The sequence below is a fragment of the Atractosteus spatula genome, chromosome 10, assembly GCF_055471065.1.
Source record: "Atractosteus spatula isolate fAtrSpa1 chromosome 10, fAtrSpa1.hap1, whole genome shotgun sequence".
In the NCBI taxonomy this organism is placed as follows: domain Eukaryota; kingdom Metazoa; phylum Chordata; class Actinopteri; order Semionotiformes; family Lepisosteidae; genus Atractosteus; species Atractosteus spatula.
The window spans coordinates 10605903-10628548 of record NC_142715.1 but is presented as its reverse complement, the minus strand read 5'-3'; the positions used below and the strand labels follow the sequence as shown (position 1 = coordinate 10628548).

The following is a 22646-nucleotide window of genomic DNA, read 5'->3' as shown; positions in this document are numbered from 1 at the left end:
TAGCATTTCGTTATACCATATACCTGTGTATGAGTATAATGACAATAAACTTGAACTTGACATAGTCTTGCAGGCAGTATATTATTTTATCGTTTAAAAAAACACGGTCTTCTCGTATCTAAGTCAGAATTTTTGTGCTTTCGAACGTTACTTCCAACCTGGACTGACAGCTCACCCGATCTGTTTGTGATCAGACCATGGAGTGGGGGGCTGTACCAAGCGCACGTTCCTTCCCAATGCTGAGGCGATCATTCGGAAGATGGGTGTGAAGAGAGAAAAGCTTTGTCGACTAAAAAACAATGTAGGATATGCAAGAATACCAATCACTGGCGACAGTTATGTTCTCTTACTATTGAGACCCCTACATTGCGAGTTTTTTTAAGACTTTGAAACTAAAGGAAAGCAGTGACAGATGAAACAGGCACAGGTGGGGTTTGAACCCACGATCTTCGGTTTACGAGACCGACGCCTTACCACTTGGCCACCGCGCCTTCAAGGAAACAAGGGAATAATGTTGTTCAAATTAGTTTTTTCTGAATATGGTTTACATCGCCTGGAGGCAGCAACAACAATAAAAGGGATACTTGTCCTTAAACTCGGACGTGATGTTCTGCAGACGTGCATAATGTCCTGTTTTCCTACAGTGTAGACATTTTGCTGTTCACGCTCCGCATTTATCTGCTTTGTGCGTTGTTAGTCCGCACCTGTAACATGTAATGTCAGCCGTCCCCTGTTCTTCTATTTCTCTAGCATGACTGCGTCCTGCTGCTCGGCTTTTATTTGTAAAGTTTGAGCGAGCGTCCCGTTCAGTGTCACTGTGGTCAGAAAGCATTCTTGATTCTGCTTGAGCTGCTTCATGAATCTAGCGACTGTAAGAGCTCTTTCTAAAGTCAGCCCTTCCTCCTGCAGCAATTTATAGTCTCTTATGTGCACATTTTCCACAAGTTGATCTCTTAACATGTCAGTTTCCAATACTCCAAAGTCACAAGATTTAGCCAGTCCTCTTAGTGCAGTCACAAAAGCATCAACAGATTCGTCCTGAGACTAAGTTCTCTGCCTAAATTTATGCCGTTCCAAAACCACATTTCTCCGCGGTGTAAAGTACGCGTCTAAGGCAGCTACAGTCTGTTCATATGTACCTTTTTCTCCAGGGAGGTTGGCGAAAATCCGCTGCACGGGAGCCCCGATACAGTGCAGTAATGTAGCACGTCTCACGGCATCCTGAGCTTCTGTATATCCACTGGCTGTTTAAAAAAAATCTGTACGACTCCATCCATATCTTGTATTCCGTATACAAATCTGGAGCTCCGAGGTTCAGTGGAAGCGGTGGAAAAAGCTGGGCATAAGCAAAGCTTCTCGGCGCGGCTGCCATATCTTCCATGGCACAAGCTAAACGAAAAGTCCGAAAATTCAAAAGTTCGTTTCTACCAGCAAGGGAACTAAAATCTGCAGTGTTCTGCTCGCTTTGAGTCCGTCAAGCACTCATCTCTCGTCGCCATAAATGTGTATTTTAATAAAGAGACGTTTTTATATTATTTTAACTACTTTATTAACTACACAGATCACGCCCTTACACCATATATCCCCGCCTTCTACTCTCTCGTTCTGTTGTCTCGCGATTTCTACTCACTATACTACATTTAGCATGACTTCTTGTTGCAGTTGAGCTCAAAGCTGGAGATGATCTCCATATTCTACCGCAGTAACTAGTCCGAAACGTAGTACACAGTACACACTTTTTAAGTGAAGTCAGGTTGTTAAAAAATTACACCAGCGCCCTGTCATAGAAACGTACCTCGGTCTCCCGCGCAACAAGCGGGGGTACTCAGCACTATACTAACCAGGAGCGCTTATCTGCAGCTGAGCGTCATCTCTGTTTACTGTCAGCAGTCATTTCCTCATTTCCAAAGACTTTTTCACCTGCTCTCAGGTTTTAAAGACGATCATAAACGCCCAAGAAGTAATTCATGTCAGTTTGAAGTCTGTTTCTGTTGTCTCAGCTCTTGATAAAGAAAAGCCGTGCGTGGGAGACTCCCTCTCTGACGAAGTTTGCCGTCACCCTGCGAGGGAGAAGAGCCATCAATCACCGAGGCAACCACTGAGACAGTTAACATTGAACACGTGAAATGCGAGATGTTGTGATATTTTTCCCCGCTTAAGGCTTCTATCGTTTCTACTCTAACGAGAAAGACCTCTTTATTAGAAGTGAGATTTTAACAAACGTCTCCAGGGGTAACTGCGACCTGAACGCAACGCCTTAGACCACCAGCCATCTTGCCTGTGGTACTTATAATGAAGTATATATTTTATTTCTACTCGTTGATAAGAAAAATCATGAAATGAAAAATCATGTAATTAGGGATATGTCTTTTTTTCATGGAGAAAACTAGCCCGAGCAAATGTAAAGTTTAGAGCAGCGCTCAATAAAAATGATCAGAAACCGAAAGCGCTTCTTATACGGATCAGTAAATTCCGATACCACTGGTTCTGCAGAAGAAATAAGAAAAGCCGAACTCAAAGCACTGTGTTGCCATTACGGCTACTCCATCTGCAGCTGCTTTAAGATTACTCACACTGTGTTGCCATTAAGGCTACCTAATTAAAAAAAAACTTATCGTCACCTTTTTGAACGTGATCGTTAGACACCCGTTAAATCTCAACCGAGGTTTCTTGAGAGATCGTTCAGCGAGCGAGTAATAAAAAACTACTTCGCTTCTAACCTCTGCTGTCGCTGTAAACTCGGACGTGATGTTCTGCAGATGTGCAGTGTGCCTTTCCTCTCGTCGTATTCAAGAGTACTCACTGTGTGAGCTCCTCACTGCGTGTTCTGTACTCTACTGTGATTTAATTTAGATGATTACGTGGAGTAGAGTGACAAGATCTATTGAACATTTTCGGTTTGTGAAATGAAACACTAAATACACTACAGTAAATACAAGTAATGGACATTTAAAATAACCACAGTACAGCTAGAAGAGTGAAAGATAAAAGACTACTTAGAATGAGATTCACATGAGACTTAAGAACGGCACAACCGCCCGAACAGGGACTTGAACCCTGGGCCCTCAGATTAAAAGTCTGATGCTCTACCGACTGAGCTATCCGGGCTCTGAACGAAAGTCGACACTGTCGGGATCCTCGCAAGTCACGTGTCTCTTGTGCCGAAGAGCAGTCATACCTGACCCGTCTGGGATGACCACTGACAGACTTTATCCAGAAGCGACGGCACCACTCCCAGTAGAATGAGTGAGAAATACAGCATGACATGGGTAGTTAAGGGGCTCCCACAATCCATCTTTCCTCACATTACTGTTTTTTTTCAATAGCATTTTGACCTTTTTTCACATTCAGATTTTTTTCACATTTAATAAAATCTTTTAATCAACAACATTAAAAAGAAAACAAATGGAACATTTTTTGGAACAATAATTAAAAAAAAACTTTCAATGCCTTGGTTGTATATGTGTGCACACCCTTTATAAAGGGAGTTGCAACAGTGCTGAAATCTAAAGAGCATTTCTGTAGAGAAAACAGCATTTTTTCTGCCTTGATGTTAAGCTTAGAAATTCTAAAGTCTTTTAGAAATTCTATTTCTTAACACCTTGCACAGCCTCCCGACAGACTAACAAATATTTTTGGGAGAAATTGGCTCACACACCGGAAGACACTAACGTTTATCTACGTTAGAGTATGTGAATAACAGTTTAACCGAAAAAGTTTGCAATTGTGATTTTGTTAAAATTCAATAAATCGTCTATCAACAGTTAGAAATTATTAAGAAAGTGTTTTATTTCATAAACTATAAGACAATTAAGAGAGTTTATAGGTCATATCCGTCGCTTATGTTCTTTTAACTCTAGCGTTCAGGATCCAAACCCAGGTGCGGACCGTTGTGTTTCTTGAATCTCTTGTAATCATCAAAAGTCGATGTGTAGTCCTTCAGTACTTTCTCGAGTTGTGCCATGGATATTTTATACAATCAATACTTGTCATGCTCTTTTGCATTTTGCTTAACGGAAAAAGTTCAAAGCGTGTTTGTGGCTGTGCTTCACATCTACACGAGAGCACTTGTAACAGTACAGGACACGTAGTGAGAAGTTCGTGAAGCTTTCAGTTTAGTGAGGAGTTCAGAAGGAGGATTCGCTCGATGAATGATCTCTCAAGAAATCCCGGGTGAGATTCAACAGGTGTTTTCTGCAACAGCCACGACAAGTGTGAAGCAATCTCTGGATTTCCTGAATTTGAGCTAAATTATTAGTTCAAATAATTTAGGATTTAACAGAACTAAATGAGGTACATTTAAAACAGCAGCGCAACTCTGCAGCACGTCGAGTGTGCCTGCATTTAATTGTGTAAACCTGGCTCTCTCTGAACACGAGCAAAGAGTTCTCACTCAACAGAAGACTGCGACGTGAGTAGTGTAATATAAAGCACCTGGAGATGCCAGGGATTGAACCCGGGACCTCATACATGCGAAGCATGCGCTCTACCACTGAGCTACATCCCCGATGCGAAGGGAAATGGAAGAGACTTAGGCATGTGCAGATGCTCACTGATCACAATCCATCACTCACGAAGAATGCATGCAGTTTCCCACTTTCGCGTTTCCTCTACTACAGAGTAAATTCATGGGAATGAAGAAATAAGGAAGGAAAAATAATCACATTGAAGCTTCAAGAGGCACAAATTAATCTACTATTTTTGTATTCAGTCACACGTGCGACGGTGGTTAATTCCCAGACGGGGGAGTGCTTTTTTTCTACCAACTTACTCGACTGTCTTTTAATTCTGTTTTATTTGAAAGCTTTTTGCATCTTTTAAGTGCTCTTGATTAAACTATGCATAGAAAAACAGCACTACTGATGATTTTCATGGACCGATGCACACTTGTTCTGTACAACCCGAGTGATAAAGCCCTGTCTGCAAATATTGTAGAAGAACATAAAAGGGTGAAACAACGCCCCAACCACAGGAATGGTAACCGGAAGGATCGTGTTCTTATTTGATAAGTCCTTTTGAGATGTCTTGTCAATGCACAACGGCGTTAGAGCTGAATAATTTACTTTTAGTGGTGTTTTTAAACAAAGACGGAACATGTTATTTCTATACCAGGAAGAAAGGAGCAGACTTTAACTTTAAGAGGCAAAAACGATACCTTATCAAAGCTAATATTAATTAAAATGACATCACAACAAAAGAGTGTAGCCTTGAGTGAATAAAATTAGTTTTCATTGGACGTCTGTGTCTCCATAACTTTGTAGGTGAGAGAGAGGATTGTGATAATTTGCAGGTGCTTCTCGGAAGTGCGTTGGTGGTACAGGCGCCTTCCAAATAATTGAGTCGGGTTTGAATCCCAGCCAGTACAAACCCAAATCTTTTCAAGATAATCTGTGGTCCGCTAACACATCTTTTGAAACACTACAACAGGTAACACCCCGTGTGAAACATCATGAGCATCTGTTAAACCTCTCTACCTGCCCGTTCCTCACAGAGACATGACGAGGGTCTAAAGGGACATTTTGAGCCGTAGAAACATTTTATCATTCCGTACATTCCTGTGCAGTCAGGCCAGTTCCACTTCAACTGCGCCCGACAACGGAGGTCGTTTTGAAAACAATGAGAGTAAAGGGACACTGCACGTCTGCAGAACATCACGTCCGAGTTTAAGGACAGCAACATCAGAGATTGGAAGCTAGGGAGTTTCAGGTCTGTGGTTGTATTATAGGTTCTAGAAAGTCTGAATACCTTTGCAAGAAGTATTTCAGAATCACACTAAAATCCAGTACGAATGCCGCATAGATCTGCATTGTACAGTTAGTATACTGTTTGTCCGTTGAATCAAACACGCCTTATAAAGCATTTCTAAAACAGGAGAGATCGTTAGGGAATGCGTCTTCCTGTAAAAATAAAATGACTTCAAGGGCACTATAAGCAGAGGTGTGAAAGCCTGCTCTACAGAAGAACTATAGCCAGAGATGCCAAAGAGGTCGAGATTTCACCACGTGAGAGAAAGCATCTCAGAAAATGAAGTTGCGGCCGTTTCCACGCGTTATAAAACCACTAGGTCAAACAACAAGAGCTGAAGAGCCGCTGTTGAGAGCAACGCGGCCAAGCGCTCTAAGGAGTTGGCTTAAACCTCCAGTCTCTTCAGGAGCATCTGTTGGAGTGACACTGCTACAGCGTATCTCCTTGTTAAGTATCCCTTTTATTGTTGTTGCTGCCTCCAGGCGATGTAAACCAGATTCAGAAAAAATAATTTGAACAACATTATTCCCATGTTTGCTCGAAGGCGCGGTGGCCAAGTGGTAAGGCGTCGGTCTCGTAAATCAAAGATCTTGGGTTAAAACCCCACCTGTGCCTGGTTTATTTGTCTCGGCTTTCCTTTAGTTTCAAAGTCTTCAAAAAACTCGCAATGTAGGAGTCTCAATAGTAAGAGAACGTAACTGTCGCCAGTGATTAATATTCTTGCATATCCTGCATTGTTTTTTAGTCGACAAAGCTTGTCTCTCTTCACACCCATCTTCCAAATGATCACCTCAGCATTGGGAAGGAACGTGCGCTTGGTACAGCCCCGCACTCCATGGTCTGATCACAAACAGATCGGGTGAGCTGTCAGTCCAGGTTAGAAGTAACATTCGAAAGCACTAAATAACTGACTTAGGAACGAGAAGACCGTGTTTTTTTAAACGAGTAAACGATAAAATAATATACTGCCTGCAAGACTATGTCAAGTTCAAGTTTATTGTCATTATACTTATACACAGGTATATGGTATAACGAAATGCTATTTAGCTAGCTCTCGGACATAAGTAGTACAAAAAAAAACAACAACACAACAACAATACAATTGTAATACAAAAGAAAGACAGAGACAACAGCCGATGTGCAAAAAACAACAACAGGCAGTGTGCAAAACAACAAAAAGGTAACAGGTGATGTGCAAAAACATGCATCAAAAGAATGAAATAAAGGGATAGAAATTATGGGGAGTGAGCTTTTGACATGTATGGTAGAGGTAGATTTTCAATGTGTGTTTGGGTTTTTGGTAAGAAAGAAGGCACTGTGAGGTTCAGATCATAGGTGAGAGTGAGAGAGGCTGGGAGTTTAATAGTTTGATAGTGCGGGGGTAAAAACTGTTTCTGAGTCTGGTAGTCCGGACCCGAATGCTCCGGTACCGTTTTCCATGTCATGCTAAACGCCACAAATTTTGTTCGTCCAGTCGTATCAATCGTCCTAAAGTTACTGAAAATCGGATGCCACTGGTACAATCAGCACCCATTTCTTCAGGATAGTCGTGCGGTTTAAAACAGCGAATTCACAGCTTCGTGTCTTTTAAGCTTTGTGTTTCGCTGTCCAAATAGAGGCACGGGTTCAAATCCCACTCCCGACAGTCAGGCGTTTTACCCTGTCTTTTTTACCTGCCTTTACACTGTTTCAGTCTTGTTGTGCTCGCTGACAATCACAGTACGAGGAAAACGGAGAATCTACTTAGCAAAAACATAACGGACAGAAAAAAGCTTCGTAAACACGTGAATGTGATTAGCAGCAGTAAGGTATGCATTCAAATGTTTAAGGCTGATTTATAAAAGCAGCAGAAGAAAGGTGCAGCCTTTGTGAGAATTCGCGGGTTTTTATGCTGCTTGGACTTCTTTCAAGCCTATGAAGTGACCCCCGTTTTATTTTCATTTTCAAACTTCAAACCGAATAACAAAAAGGTTTCATGTGTGACAGCATTCCGTTGCAAATACCGTTTCCACGATGTATTCAGCGACGGGAATGAAATATTTTAGTGCTGGCTCAAATGCGAGGAATTTCCGAAAAGCCTGGAAAAGCAACGCTTGCAGTAAATGACAAATTTAAAGCGTATAGTCAGTATGAACAGAACAACGCAATGCTCTGTAAAAACGATTTGAAGCCGCAATTACTCTTTTATCTCGGGCAGTTCATTCCGATACGATGTTTCCGCAAAATAAATGAAATGCCGAACTCCAAACATGTTGTTGCCATTATTGTTACTCCTGCTGCTGTAGTTTTAAGCTTTAATCAGTGGGTATGTAATGTTGTAAAGGGGCTGGACTACTTTGTTCAGTCCAAATTCCATTATGTGAATTTATGCTTTTTTAATATAAGCATTAACAATACAATGCGTGCTCAAAAACCATTACTTATTAGCTTAAGAAGCGGAAGTGTTTTGACAAAGTGTGGTATTCGAACAGAAAATGCTGAAGTGTTTGATACTTGCTTGTGAGCAGATCTCCCTCGATTTAGACAAACTCTTGTTTGGCCGATGATTTCAGATCAAAATCTGAATCAAGTGGAAAGAAAGCTGAATTACGCTGGGTACTGGGTATCACTGTTACGCCATCAGGTCATGCTAGGAGGTTTGGGGGGATCAAATTGACACAGAGGGACCCAATGTGGGGGCTGAACCCACAGTTCTGAGATTAAGAGATTCATGCTCTATTGACTGCGCCTATATAACTCTTGTGCTACAGCAGTAATGTTTCTGGGTATGGATGGACATGACATAATAGGCTGACAGCAGGAACACGTGGCCCACAGGCAGTGACAGTATCGCTATCACATTTGGCTGCAGTATATTGTGTTGAGAGCAGCAATAACTTTCCTGCAGAGATGGGAGTGCCTTTAACACAGCTCTTTCAATCGGACAGAGTAACAGGAACGGACCAAAAGTTTCTGCTGTGGATCCATCTCCACGTGGGGGAGAGAGACAGTAAAATAGCGACGAAGAAACAGAAATAATTGTGCTCTCTGCAAAGTAGGAAAGAGGTGGTCAGACACATAAAACAGCTTGGTGATAATTTGCAGCGACAGTTTTATGTTATTTAGTACAAGGATTTCTCTTCATGTGACTTAAGATGTGTAATTTGTATGTTGGTTGTATGAGAACAGTTTCTTCTAAAGTCCTGTCAATTGACAGTGGAGAGCTAGATGGTGCACATCTTCAAGAAGACTCTCTTTAAGGCGATTACAAGTTTCTCGAACAAATCTGTGTCATATTTTTAAAATAATTTAGCTAATGAGCAAAGAGAGTATAAATGAACTCTCCCACCCTCCATTCAAAGATAAAACTCCATGTGCGAGTCTAAGTTTCTTTGAAGCTACTGATGTTTGTCATTATTGGACATTCCCGGTGATATTGACTAAGGAGCTCAATTTTTACGTGTTGTAGTTTAACATGTGCAAAACATTCGTATCCCCTGCAAATATCGGCATGGTCAGTGATATTCTCAACAATGTGTGCCATTGCAATTCGTGCCATACTTTTTCCCAATGTATTCTGACATGCCAAGATCAGAGGGTCATATTTAAAAAAAACTGGTGCATTAAAATTTTTTGTACTTCAGGATTTGTTACATTGTCTTTCACACGTCGGTGTCAGTACTGTGAGACATTTTCATAATCGGGGGGAAGGCCGTAGCAATAAGCAGAAAGTGCAATCACCCTTTCCCAGTGTAAGTCCGTGTTCTGGTGAGTTTTTAAAATTGGTTTGCGATTTTCTGAAATATATTCCATACAAAAATATAATTTGGACAGCCGCTATTTATTTGGATATTCCCTTTCACTGAAGATGTCTACAGTATTCCAGCCTGATTAGTACTGATCGACGAGAGCCATCTACAGGCGAAAGGCGACATAACATCACAGCAGCAACATATAAGGTGGAACGAAAAACACGCATAAGAAGCTGGCGAATAAGAAGCCAACTTCAGCCTCGTAGCAGACCCTGGGAGGCACGCTCAAAATAATCATCTTTCCCAGTACTTCAGAGTCATATTTAGAGCGCTATACTGCAATTTTATTTGATTGATGGGAGATGTGAAGCCATCGAGCCTGTACTGCGCTTCACATTGAAATTGAAGCCATTTCTCATGTTCTCTCAGTGTCGGGGCTGCAATTGCGTGTAAAGGAGGAGACTTGAAAATGAAACGTGTAATCACCTTACAGAGGGTCTTCACGACGGGGTGCGTCAGCTAGTTCTCCATTATTGTCACTTTATTGGACTTCTGAAGAAACCTATCTACAACGAAAATACAAACTGCACAGTTTAAGGCACATGAAGAGAAATCTGTTTGCTGATTGACTCAAAAAATGTCGATACAAATAATCTGCCAGGCTGATTTACTTGTCCGTCCCCCTTTGCTGTTAGCACAATTCTTTCAGTTTCTTTTCTTGTATTTTCCTTGCTATTTTAGTGTTCCCCATGTATAGATGGTTCCACAACCGAAACTGTTTTCACCCTGTGTTTCTGCAGGGTCAGTCTGTATAAGGATCACAACTTGCCCAGCTCTAGTGGCGCAATCGGTCAGCGCGCGGTACTTATACAGCAGTGCACAGCGGAGTCATGCCGAGGTTGTGAGTTCGAGCCTCACCGGGAGCAGTATCTTTAGCTACTGAAAGCAACTTTCGAGTTGAGATAATCTTAGGTATCTGATGGAGATAAATTAACATCAAACGAAGAAGTAAAGGTTTACTTCGAGTCATAATCAAATAAGGCTCCACAGCTAAAACATTGTGTTTCCTTCTCTTTTCAGCATGGAATAAACCTTGACTTTTTCCTTTGAAGCCCATGCATGCTGACGCAGCTCCCTACTTAAATTACCATCAGCTGTGTACCTCCAGCTGACCTGTACACAAATATGACGAGAGGAGCACTGAAGACTTGAAAAAGCTCTCGCATTAGACTCTTTTGTGTTTGTGCTTTTGTGTTTTTGTTGTTCCCCAGATTTGTTTTTAATGTTTTGTTTTCTTTTTCTTTTGAAGTTGTTGCATTTGTTTTTTTTTTCATAGTTGTTAGACTACTACAGGGATTTACCTAGGTTCCTGGAAGACTTCACGTTTTGTGTTTGTTGTGTTTTCGGGTTACAACAATTTTTTTTTTCTATTGACAGGACCCCACGCATTACTGTGGGACTAGTTAACTTTAGTTCTTACATTGTACCTGAAATTACCACATAAACTACTACTCTGTTTCCATTTTTTTAAAAGGCACAAGTGAAGTCTGTTTTTCCATGCTGTTGATTGGTAGCTACAATGGGTCAATTGCAATAAACTCCGCTGAAATTTGTCAGCAGCTCTGTACTAAACCTGTTCTCAATTGCAACAAACCTAAAATAACAGCTGCTGCCCATTAGATGTTACTGCATTAGGAGTCTAGCTTAAACCACCTCTTCATAGGTTTTAAGCAACTCAGTAGCAGACTAAGCAGAACAATTGATCACATTAGAACTGTCTTGAATGTAATGGAAATAATGTACTCATTAAGTAACAAGCTTTTGCACCACTTGCTTGAAAATTATTATTATATTTAACTAAAATTGCTTTCCAGATACCACAAGTATTGACAATGAATGTTATCAATACTCATTTTTATTAATAAAAGTGTTATTTACTAATAATCAAGTTCCATGTATATCTTTATTAGTAGCTGTATTACAAGTAATGCATATATAGCCTTTATTATAGTTAGTTTTCAGTTATCCTGGGGAGGGAAGAGAATGGAAATTAAGGAAATACAAATTTAAAGGGCTTAAGTCTTCAATGTGTTCTGTCATGGCTGTGTGTTGTTACATCTGTCATATCTGGGTGTTAATTTAGTATATTTGATGTATTATTTATTGTGATTTGACACTACACTTGTATTTGACACTACACTACACTTCTCAGGAGAAAGCAGTACGATTTTTTTTTAACTTGAGGGTACAGAAATTGTATTGTACGGCCAAATGTAAGGTTACGTTAAGAAACCCTTATTGTTACCTTTTGCAATCTTATTTATTTAAGACAGTTCTTCGGAATAGTGTCCCTTACGTATCTGTGACTGTGGTCCAACAATAACGGTGGTGAAATAGCCGGAATGTGCAGGAAAGAAGATGGATATGGAACAGGAGGCTTATTCAGTCGATAGAAAGGTTGTGTAGGACTGAACACACTGCGGTTATGGTACTGGGTTTAAGAGCATTACAATCCTACAGTCTCCTGATCCGTAATCAGATGCATTATCCAATGCGTCACTGGCCCTTGTACCGCTTTCCTCAAGTGCACCACTGTGAGCCTGCGCTGCTACAATAATACATCGCCCCAGTCCAAATTTTCTCAATTAGGTGCAGGTTTTCTATGTGTATTTAGTTAATAAGTCTTTCATTTTGTCTGTTTTAAAAATTGCATCTCTTTAAAACAAATGAGTTTATGTGTCGCGCTGAAATTCACACATGAGGGAATTCAAACGAAAGAAATCACAGAAAAGATATCGCGCTTAAAAAGAAATCCAGAGTGGAGACGCTGGTGATAGAAAACAGAGCTTCATACGATGCATGAGATGCTTTACCTCTGAACTAAACTCGGCTCTTTAATCGTGTTAGGAAGAGTGAATAGCCAACAGTGTACATTTTAAAAATCAAAGCAAGACAATGAGACACGAAGAGAATTCGGAACAGGAGCCTCTCCTTCATTGTTTAACGAGCTTTTGATGAACGCCTAAGTGAAAGACAAATTCACTATTTTCACTTTGTGATTAAAAAACACTTTTATCACACATTAAGCACTCCTGATGGCGTCGAATAGTTCTCTTTTCTACCCTCATCATTTGAGGATCCCCAGCTAAAGTATCTTTTTAAACTACAACAAAATTGCAATATTTTGAATACTATTTAAGTTTACATAGTCACATTCCCGGTGATATTGACTTAGGCGCTCAATTAGTAACTTCTTGTAGTTTGACTTGTGCCAAAAGTTTGAAATCTGTGTAACTATCAGGATGCTTAAGGACATCCAAAGAAACCCCATCACATTTAGGGGAGACGGTGTTGAGGTCGGATTAATTTGAAATGCGTCTCTGAGGACTTTTGATTTACCAATGTTATGTTTAACTGAAGGATACGCTGACTGACTGTGCCATAGAAACTAACGCACGTCACCTTTTTTCTACATTCACAGGTTTTTGGCTAAAGACAAAAATATCGTTTTCGTTTCCTTGCCAGCTGGCAGTAATTCCTCTGCACTGACAAAACAGATGAGTATTTTATCTTTCGCAATTTGTATGGATTTTTTTAAAAATAAGTTGTTCCAAAAATTAAATGAACACTTCCATTAAATTTAATGTAGAAGCATGTTGCTGTCCATAATGATAAACTGTGCGGCAAGACAGGCACCAGTGGGATTCAAACCCATGGTCTTCTGTTTACTAGGCAGGTGCTTTAACCAACTAAGCCACAGCATTCTCTCACCCTACTATTAATCCCGAATCAGCAGGGTCAGCTTGTTGGCACGCCTGTCTCCATTTGGTGGTTTGAGCTGACGCTGCTATGACGTTCCCAGTAAATGCGACCGAGAATACTCCAACCGGCGCGCCGCTTCGCCTGCTGTCGGAGAACTAAGCCACGGCACTGGCATCAAATATCCCTTTTACAGCCACTTGGACACATCTCAATTGCTCTGAGACACCTGCATTCAGTGTGCGCTGAGCCTGCTCGCTGAGCAAGTGACGAGAAATGGCTTATGTCCAAGGAGCTCAATTTGCTTTTTATGTCCACTACAGCCGGCACTGAAGCGCAGCACAGGCTCTGTGGTTTTACATCTCCCAAGGTAAATGTTGAAATTGTAGGTGGAAGAGGAAAATTACCCTTGAGTATGGGGAAAGAAGCCAACTCATCTCTGGAGGAGGATAAAGTGTGGACGGCGGTGGCCTAGTGGTTAAGGCAATAACCTCTTAATACATTATACTCTGCGCAAATAGGTTTGAACCCCATCCTCCTCGAGGAAGGGCTTTGACACATTTTGACCTTTTTAAACTTGGTGTGCTTTTGTTTCGTTTGTTCGATCCTGTACTACAGCAGTAATATTTCTATAGGTGTATGATCATGGTAGGCTGACAGCAGGAACATGTGGCCCACAAGCAGTGACAATATCAGAGGTGTCTGCAGTGTGTTGGTTTGTGAGCATCGATAAAATAACTTGACATGGAAGCAGGTGTGCCTGCATTAATACAGCTCCATTGAGAGGAAAAAGTAACACAAGAACCAACCTAAATTCAACAGCACGTTTCTACAGCTGAAAACGGAACCTACTCCATGTGATGATTGAGCTCACAAGCTTGGTATGACTCCACTACAAAAGCACCACAACTTGACCAATTGCACTACTGGAGCAGCACAGCACAGTAGCACATTTTTCTCAGTGCACTCAAACAGTGCTTCTTCCCTAACCTACCAGCTTCAAGACTTTTTTAAATCGATCAAAGATTCATTGGAAAAGGTTTGTTGATGGGTCAGGTGGGAATCACACCCGGATTCACTGCTTGGAAGGCAGCTATGTTCATCATTATACCAAGGACTGGCGCCAGGGGAATGATCTGTAGGGGGGGTCTGAAATCCTGAGGGGGGCAGTGATATTTTGGTTTAAACGGAGCCGTTGCAACCATCCAAGTGAATTCCTGCAAGCATGCCACTGATTAGTATTTCATGTTAGAAGATAACGACAAGCAATCTGGTATTTAGTGATGAAGAACAGTTCCACATTCATCAGAACTCAAGTGATTATTTTTGCCTGGAGCATCAACCATATGTGTTCATTTTTGCAACAACATCAACGGTAACGAGGATCTGAATCATTAAGAAATCATTGTAAAACCAACAGAAAGTACAAACTTCTATAACTACAGTCCTAGTTATATAACGATTGTAAGTATAAGGATAAACTACTGCAAGCCATTGGTCCACCTGAGCAAATAAGGTCATAATAATGTTGACACCCCAAAACATAGACACTATGTAACGTGCTGTTCCTGGATGGATAGCCCCCTGCACATCAAACAGTCTGATGTAGTAACTGTGAATTCGGGGTTAGTATAGTTATCTGACCATTGACAAAGTACAACTATTTTTTATGGCACAAGTTAAGTAAGTGAAAGTGTTCAAAAACTTTTTGTCCAAACCTTTTATCCAAAACTGAGGGGAGTGGAACTGTTCAGTTGAGGGGGCGATTTTGGCATGCCAGTAATATTTTCACAAAACGTCCAAGAGTTACGAAAACACTTACTTTGTGTATAAAGTACATTGTGTACACACTGTAAGTTCACAACGCGAGAAATACTGCTCAATATGGGATCCTGTCCAGGAATATCAGGGCTGTAAGGGGGTCAGATCTATAGATGTAGTAAACACATTAGTGGAGACAGTGTGTCTGCTCTCTGTATGAGAGCCGGACAGGAAGAATAATCTGTGGTCTGGGAAGAAGAGACCCTCGTTGGAAGAGCGGCGCTTCTCACAGGAGAGAATGAAAAAAAAAAATGTTCAGGGACGCTGATTTTTCTCCTTGGGGTAATTAAAAGCACTAATGGGGTGTGACCTCGTGGTGCAACAGTAGTGCATCTGATACCCCATCAGAAAGTTGTGTGTTCAAATCATGTTGAGATTGGCTGATGTATGTTCAGGTTCAGCTGGTGCCGAACCTGGAAATTACACCATGCAGTCCAGTTTTATCTGTACACCACATAGATAATCTAAATGAAATAACAGAGCAGTACAGAACACGCATTCAAGAAATTACACAGCAAGTCATTTTGAACACGACAAGAGAAAGGGCACACTGCACATCCGTGAAACATCACGTCCGACTTTAGAGACAGTTACATCACAGAATGGAAGTTTCAGGCCCCTTTTTCATTACAGGTTCAAACTAACTTGAAAGTTACAGAGTTTTAGGTCACTTTTGTATTGTAAAAGTGTCTGAAGCCTGTAAATATAATTTGCCCTTTTTTAAATTGTGGGTGAAATCCAATCCCATGTACCAAGACCTTACAGTATATTCATGTTAATTAAAATGACTAACGCTATTGGACATTAGCTGGTGCTTTTTGTAACGATTTGCTATTTCATGCTGGAAAGAAGGAAACCCGACCAACGTTTGCTTTCAGGTGCAGTTCATTCACATAATGGACATCTATTTCTGAGGAACCTGATTTAAAATCACACGAATCCGGCAGAAGTCGAACCTACAATCTCATGATGCAAAATCAGACGCGTTATCCATTAAACCACTGGCCAATCATGTAACCGAATTGCACCATGGTGAGTTCAGTGTTGCAACTAGTAATACACCATCCCATCTAAAATTTCTAAGTAAGAAACGTGTTTTCTACATTTTTATCAGTTTTAAAATATCATCTCTTTAATACAGACAAAAGGGTTTGTGTGTCACTTTGAAATTCTGATTGATTTAGAATTCAAAGAAAAAGATGTTTTCTTCAACAACGCAGTGAAATTATGACATATTCACTCTACTTCTCTCTTGTAGTAAAGCAGACTTTGCAGTGTGAGCATTTGCTACAGTTAATTAGGTCATATATCATGTTAAATCACTTCTTCAAAACCAAACATTTCCTGGTGCACGTTTTCTCCATGAAAAAAATACATTTTTCCCTTACATGCTTTCTCGTTTTTTTTCCATCAGAGTACAGAAAGAAGAAAAAAGGGAAAAGCAGTATCGCAAAAGAACTCCGTCACCCTTGGGAGATGTCAAGCTCATCGGATATGAAAAGTGCCCAATAAAAGCAATTTCTCTTTATTTATCTTAGCTTCAGGGCTGCTATTATGTGTGAGGAGGCAACTAGCTCAGCCAGCAGACTCAGCGCTTACTGAATACAGGTATGTTTTGAGTGTCATGCTGATCGTCTTATAAATGCAAAAGAAACTTTTAAAGCTGATAAAGTAATTTGCATGTGGCTACAACACCCCTGGAAGAGAAATTTTCTCAGTTGCACATAATCGGTATTTTTTACTTTTTGTTCAGCACTGGAAATATATTTTTTTAAGTTTTCTTAAGAAGATCTCATGAAGCATTGCCATGACCTACCTTTAGCACTCAATAGCGATATTAATGGAGTAGAAATGTAAGATAAATTGATGATCTGAGCTAAAATAGTCCTTACGCGCCTCCTGTAACAGTGTTCGTATTTATAGCAAGTAATATTATTTTTCAACCCCAAACGTTGCTATTGCATTAAGCTTTGTGCGACCATTAGAGGTTTCGGTAGCTTCTGGAGAGCGCACTTTTCCAAACTGAAACCTATAAGAACATTATTCAAGGTACACCATGTCCCGGAATATTTCATCGGGACTAGGATTAATTTAAATGGAAAGTACTTCAAGATTTAACTGAAATATTAAAAGAGTAGGAAAGCATTTAAAATAGAAAAAATCAGTTCAGATGATATTTAATTTTTGAGAAATGGGCACATTCTGTACATCAGCTCAGTGAGCAGTGCGAGGTGCTCTCCTGGAGATGATGTTAAATTAGTTAAAATCATGTGATAGTTGAAAAAGCTTAATACTTAGTGAAACAGCCAGCACAAATGGTTGCGTTTGTGATTATGTCACTTCTCTACTATAGCAGTGTCGATAAAAGACCCTCTGAAAGCAGTAAAGCACTGCACAACTGAATTCGTTGCTATTTGGAGAAATCCACAAACTCGTGTTTTTCATGTGCTTTAAAAGACAGCCATACTCACCGACAAAATAACGACACTGCAGCTGATTTTTTCCGAAGCACAGTTGACCTTTCTGAGCCAAATGATGAAGCTCACCCAGTGAATACTATAGCAGAAGGTGGAGGAAAGTGAGACTTTGTAACTACTGCAACCACAGGAACAACTGCAAGAAGCAGAATCAATTTCCCATCGAAATGGTGGTGTTGTCTGAGGTACGTGATGTGAACGCGTGCAGAGAATCCCACAATCTCTTCAAAACTTGGACAAAGTATTTCTGATGGAGCGCTGTGCGCAAAGATTGAATAAGCTTTGCTCCTGCCAATGATTCTGCGTGAAAAACCACAGCATTCAAGTTTCACAGACAAATGCACCATGCCTACAAAACCAATTTTAAAAACAATTGCGGCACATCTTTGTCAGCTCTGAATATAGTGCTTCTTTGGAGCAGGCTTCAGACATTTTATTTAATTTATAAAGGAGGGCGCATTCAGAAACGTGTAACTCCTGTTTTAGAAATGCTTTGGGCAGTGTGTTTTATACAAACAGTATTCTGATTGTATACTGTAGACCTGTGTAGCAATCATACTGGACGTGACTGGGATTCTGAAATGTTTCTTGAAAAGGTATTCAGGGCTGCTTGAATCTATAATAAAAAAGTGACCCGAAACTTCCAACCTTCCAATCACTGATGTCGCTCTCCCTAAACCTGTACGTGATGTTTTGCTGATGTGCAATGTGCCTTTACTCCTGTATTAAAAATGACCTCTGTTGTTGGGCGGAGTTGAAGGAGAACTAACTGCACAGAAAAAGTACGTAACGATAAAATATTTCTGCGCGTGAAACACATCAATCGTTCAGCATTTCTAAAATGTTTAATTGAATTGACAAAGAAATCCTCTCCTTAAAGTTCGAAAAGGATTATCTGTTGAGCCAGCAGGCGTAACACTGCAGTTGCCCATTTCTCACAGGTGTTTGAAGTTGTGGATAACATTTAGCAGGTTTGGCACCGTGGCTTAGCTGGTTAAGACACCTCACTAAAAACCAGGAGACCCTGGGTGCGAATCCCAGCGGTATCTATTCGTAGACAACAGGCCACTCATTGTCAATATTATGGAGCTTAATTTAAAGACAACGGGAGAAGCATGAGTTACAGCTTTCTGTAGCTGTTTTATAGGGTACATGTTGGTTGGCTCCGTGGTGCAATGGAGAGCGTGTTGGACTTCTAGGCTTTGATAGAATGAAGTCATTCAAAGGTTGTGGGTTCGAGTCCCATCCGAGTCATGTATCATATTGATTCAACCTTTCAAAATCTTCTAGGGATTAGTGTTGATCCAGTCAAATAAAGGACTTCTTAAGAGTCCACAGTTGAAAATGAACCAGCAGCCACAAGAAAGAAATTAGCACTGGACTGTGATCACATTACTCCTGTCCTGGAGTCCTTGCACTGGCTTCCTGTCAACTTCAAAATCCTCACGCTCACCTATAAGGCTCTCCATGGCTTGGCACCTCAGTACCTGTCTGGGTTATTGCCCTACTCCCCACCTCACAACCTTCGCTCTTCTAATTCTGGTCTCCTATCTGTCCCCCAGTCCATCTACACTCTATGGGTGACAGGGCCTTCTCCTGTTTTGCCCCAAAGCTCTGGATCTTTATCCCCAAGGATATCAGAGAGTCACCTTCTCTAAACTCCTTCAAATCCAGACTCAAAACCCTCTTCTTTAGAAGAGCCTTTAATGAACTATTCTTTACCCCTCTGTTCCTACTGTAATTAATACCACCATCTATTGTCTCCTCTAACTGCGTATTCTCATCCTGCTTATCTTGTGTATTTTTTAAACTTTATTGGTTTCATTCTGTAAAGCACTTTGAAAAGCCACCTTTAAAGGCACTATATAATGTAAAGATTATTATTATTATTAATAATAATAATGAACAGTGCATTTAACACTGAGCACATGCGGTCCTTCTTTGCAAAGGTTGGGAATTAGCCTTTCACTCATGTTGTTGAAGACCGTATCCTGGCTTTGTTGCAGGAAATGTCTGGATGCCATCACTGGATCAAGGAGAGGATCAGGGTTTTGGGAAGTTTTTTTGATGCCTGACACTGTGTGTTTCCTGGTTGTAACGGGTGTCATTCTGGATCTAAACAACAGAGAACACCGTTGAAATTGCTGAACTGCCTAGTGGACACTTTGTCGCCTTCTTCTGACCTGTATTTAATGCGATTCTCTGAAAACTTGGCACGTTATATCTGTGCTACCTTTATGGAGGGCACACTCATAAGAATCATAGATTCAATCACAAGCATCTAAAAATGAGCATGAGAAAATGACATCACGCTATAAGGCTGAATGGCACAAATTCTCCTGTTACTTCTGCAGCAAATGTGTGTTTTTTGCTTCTTAACACTGAGATAGATGGAGATATTTGGCAGCAGTGGGATTCCTACTCACACCCCCAAAGAGACTAGAGCTTTAATCCAGCTCTAAATTAAAAACTGGGTGACTTGTAAGGGCTGGTAGGAGAGGAAAGGTATAAATGCTTCTTTTTTGGACAAAGTCTTTATCTACTAAAAGAAGGAAAGAAATATTTGATTATTATTTTTTCACCAGTTGTTTTGATCAAATTATTGTAATGCAGTGCCATATTAAGGTATAATATGTACATGAACGTCATGTCTGAGTCGATGATGGCAGCTGATTATCACTGGAGGACAGTTCATCATGAGTGGGCAAGCCTGCATAATGAGGGAGAAGAGATCGGCCTTTCTGACGCAGTGTCCAGTGACACTAACCTTCTGTCCTACTGTTCTCTGCTGATGTAGAGGGTGAATGTTTATTTAGGTGAATGTAAGGTTTCATTCTTGTAAAATATTTTCGAGCACTTTTTTTGTTGCTGAAAATTAATCTTGTGCATTTGAATGAATTCACCTTGTCACCTTATTCTATACATTGTTTCATCAGATTAGAACATTTAGAGGAGCTCAATTGCATTTATGAATTGCATAGTGATAGTATTTCTTTCCGTTTAAATACTTCAGTCAAAAATGTAGAGAAGGTGCTCCTGTTTTCACCATTATAAGAACTGTGATGCACCAGTAATATTTACTCTCATAAAAGTATTGTAATTGTATTGTTCTGTTCTGTTACAATCTTGAGTGACACAAACCTTCTGTTTTACTGCACTTCTCCAGAGGCCAGTTCACCACACAAGGATCCTCAGTCAAACAAACACTGCAATCGCTTGATAAACGCCATTTCTCATCCTTTCTCTTAGTGTCGGTGCTACTATTGTATGCAAAGGAGGCGACTTGACAATGAAATCTTAAAGAGAGTCTTCATGAAGGTGTGCGTCGGCAAGCTCTCCACTGGCAATTGACTGGGCTTGTGAAGAAACCAATCTCATTCAACAACCATACAAATTGCACAGGTTAAGGCACATGAAGTGAAATCTGTGAGCTGATTGGCACAAAACAATGTCACTTCACATTATCTGCAAAGTTGTTTTGCTTGTCTGACCACCTCTTCCTACTTTACAGTGAGCACATATATTTCAGTTTCTTTCCCCCATGTGGAGATGTATCCACTGCCAAAACTGCTGTCTGATTATTTAAATTATTGGTAAAACTGTTACATGACTTCATCTAATTGTAAATTTATAAGACGGTCTGTGAGAGCTGTGAATCTGACTGAGAAGAGAATAATGATTTTTTATTCTGCCTGAGAAATTTTCCTGAAAATTTTTCTTCTTTTCCAAGTGGTGTTACATCCTCTTCAGATACTCTGCACAGACTGCCAGAGTGAGAGAAGAGGAGAGAGAGATGGACAGATAAGAGCACACACAGCAAGAGACACATACGTCTTGATTTACTTTGAAGCAAGTGTTCATTTCTTTTCTGGAACAAGTTGTTTCTGAACTTCAAGAAATTCATACAACTTCTTAAAGATAAAATACAAATCTTGCTTCTCAGGACAGAAGAAATGCTGCAAAAAAATGCCAGTGATTTGTGAAAAGCAATGGGAATGTGTCCCTGTGCAGCTGTTAAACAAAGGGCTGGTGGGTCAAACGCACTCAGGGATGCGCTTCAGATTGTGATGATGTAAACATAATCTCCGCTAAAAATTGAAGGGATTTCTTCGCAAACCCTCTTGAATGTTGCAGGAAATCTTCGTGTTTTACTCGTGTGCAACTACAACAAGTAAACAAATAAGTACCTAAGTCAATGTCCAAGAAAACCAACTTCACGTGTGGAATTTTTCTTTAATTGGCTGTTGGGAGAATTCATTTATACACCCGTTGTATCCTTAGCAAAAATATTGGAGAACTTGACAATCCTTGACAATCATTATTAAATGAGCATTATACAAATGTGCGTTGATATTTTTAATATGTACCTTCATTGTAATATATATACGCATAATTGCTTTGATATGGATGTTAATTTGAAGGAATTGAGGAAACTATGAAGATTCATTTGGGCATCTGCTATTGGTAAAGACGAAAGAGTACCTTAAGTGTGAAGCTTGCATACACACGAGAGACAAAATCAGTTTAAATTCACTTCATTAAATTGATGGTGTGCTAAATCAATCGTGCATAAAGTGTACATAGCAGAGGATGGTTTCGATCCATCGACCTCTGGATTATGGGCCCAGCACGCTCCCGCTGCGCCACTCTGCTGACGCTTGCCATATAGCGATTCAACACAACTGCTCTATCCTTGCTTTCTAAAAGTGCGCCCGAGATGAAAAGTTTAAACGGCAAACGCAGACGTCACTTTGAGCACTTGGTCTTTTATAGTACAAATCATCACCCGCTGCTCTACATGGACCTGTCTTCAATATCGTTGAGAACCAAACCTTCTGCTTTCCGAGGCAACATTCTTTCGTCGTTCTGAACTGCAATGAAAAACCATGCCTAACAAAACTGGAGAACAGCTGAACTTGTGCTCAGTTCGGTGATAAGGTTCAGAACTGTCGTTGTTGTAATTAGCCCGAACTGCACAGGCTCTGAATCAGACCATGTCAATTAGTCTGATCAGTGTAGGACACGTTAATGTAGAATTATTAATAGGTTTATTAGTTAGTTAGTTCAGGTTTACCCACCTGAACTAATGTAGAATTATTACTTGGTCTGTCTC

At 40.4% G+C, this 22646-nt stretch overlaps 4 non-coding genes across 4 annotated transcripts; 1 reads left to right on the top strand and 3 right to left on the bottom strand.

The window, feature by feature from the left end:
• Positions 1 to 419: 419 nt before the first annotated feature.
• trnat-cgu (transfer RNA threonine (anticodon CGU)) lies at positions 420 to 491 on the bottom strand. Its single transcript has one exon. It is a non-coding gene; the product is annotated as a tRNA-Thr (tRNA).
• Positions 492 to 3035: 2544 nt separating this feature from the next.
• trnak-uuu (transfer RNA lysine (anticodon UUU)) lies at positions 3036 to 3108 on the bottom strand. The gene has a single exon. It is a non-coding gene; the product is annotated as a tRNA-Lys (tRNA).
• Positions 3109 to 4435: 1327 nt separating this feature from the next.
• Positions 4436 to 4507, bottom strand: trnaa-cgc (transfer RNA alanine (anticodon CGC)). Its single transcript has one exon. It is a non-coding gene; the product is annotated as a tRNA-Ala (tRNA).
• Positions 4508 to 10308: 5801 nt separating this feature from the next.
• trnai-uau (transfer RNA isoleucine (anticodon UAU)) lies at positions 10309 to 10402 on the top strand. Its single transcript has 2 exons — positions 10309 to 10346; positions 10367 to 10402. It is a non-coding gene; the product is annotated as a tRNA-Ile (tRNA).
• The last annotated feature ends 12244 nt before the right edge of the window (positions 10403 to 22646 follow it).